Source organism: Physeter macrocephalus, chromosome 11 (genome assembly GCF_002837175.3).
Source record: "Physeter macrocephalus isolate SW-GA chromosome 11, ASM283717v5, whole genome shotgun sequence".
NCBI lineage: Eukaryota > Metazoa > Chordata > Mammalia > Artiodactyla > Physeteridae > Physeter > Physeter macrocephalus.
Genome location: NC_041224.1, coordinates 136,657,033 through 136,658,784, shown reverse-complemented (window position 1 = coordinate 136,658,784; position 1,752 = coordinate 136,657,033).

Genomic DNA, 1,752 nt, shown 5'->3' with positions numbered 1-1,752 from the left:
AACAGAATTTGTTGTTGGAGGAAATATGTGGTGTGAGAGACAGAGAGGAGTAGGGGGTGATTCTAAGCTTTTGCGCTAAGTAAGTGTGTGGTACCGTTTATTGAGATGGGGACCATGGAAGGAATACTGGGGGTTTACAACCAAAATCAAGAATTCAGTTCTGGACATATTAAGCTAGAGATGCCTATGAGACATCCTAGTGGGGCTGTCAAGTGGGCAGTTGAACATGTGATCCTGGAGTTGTCTCATGATTTGATGAGTTGTGGTTTATTAAGGTTTTGAGGGGAAGGGAGGAGCCAGAAGAGAGGAAGAGAAGCTGACTGACAAAAGTATTCAAGAGTGGGAGACGTAAACACCACCACCCCAAGTCGTAAACCTGGGTTCCAGATGTAAATCTGGGTGGAAGCCGTAACCTGGGCCTCAGACGCTGGCCGAACCCCCTGACGCTGAGCTGCGGAGCAGAGAAGGCGAGTACCCCAGCACCCCGCATGACTCAGACCCGACGCCCGGACCTCAGGAGACTGCACCTGACAGGGAACCCCTGACAGGAGGCCGCCCCTCAGGCGTCTCCGGGACCAAGGAGAGGAGCCCCCGACAGGACGCCTGGCCCTCAGGTGACTCCATGACAGGACGGCTGCCCAAGAATTTTAAAAGTTTCTTTGGAGGCTAGAAATCCACACATTTTAAGACTTAACCAGGAGGACCTTCCAGATGGTGGAGGAGTAAGACGTGGAGATCACCTTCCTCCCCACAAATACATGAAAAATACATCTACATGTGGAACAACTCCTACAGAACACTTACTGAATGCTGGCAGGAAGACCTCAGACTTCCCAAAAGGGTCTTGGTGATCCGGCCGGCTGTCAGGCCTGAGCCTCTGAGGTGGGAGAGTGGAGTTCAGGACATTGGACCACCAGAGACCTCCTGGTCCCACGTAATATCAATCAGTGAGAGCTCTCCCAGACATCTCTGTCTCAACACTAAGACCCAGCTTCACTCAACGAGCAGCAAGCTCCAGTGCTGGACACCGCATTCCAAACAACTAGCAAGACAGGAGCACAACCCCACCCATTAGCAGAGAGGCTGCCGAAAATCAGGCTAAGATGACAGACACCCCAAAACACACCACCGGATGCGGTCCTGCCCACCGGAAAGACAAGATCCAGTCTCATCCACCAGAACATAGGCACCAGTCCCTTGCACCAGGAAGCCTAGCACAACCCACTGAACCAACCTTATCCACTGGGGGCAGACACCAAAAACAACAGGAACTATGAACCTGCAGCCTGCAAAAAGGAGACCCCAAACACAGTAAGTTAAGCAAAATGAGAAGACAGAGAAATACGTAGCAGATAAAGGAGAAGGTAAAAACCCAGCAGACCAAACAAATGAAGAGGAAATAGGCAGTCTACCTGAAAAAGAATTCAGAGTAATGATAGTAAAGGTGATCCAAAATCTTGGAAATAGAATGGAGAAAATACAAGAAATGTTAACAAGGACCTAGAACAACTAAAGAGCAAACACTATGAGCAACACAATCAATGAAATTAACAATTCTCTAGAAGGACTCAATAGCAGAATAACTGAGGCAGAAGAACGGATAATTGACCTGGAAGATAAAATAGTGGAAATAACTACCGCAGCGCAGAATAAAGAAAAAGAATGAAAAGAGTTGAGGACAGTCGCAGAGACCTTTGGGACAACATTAAACGCACCAACATTTGAATTATAGGGGTCCCAGAAGAAGAAGAG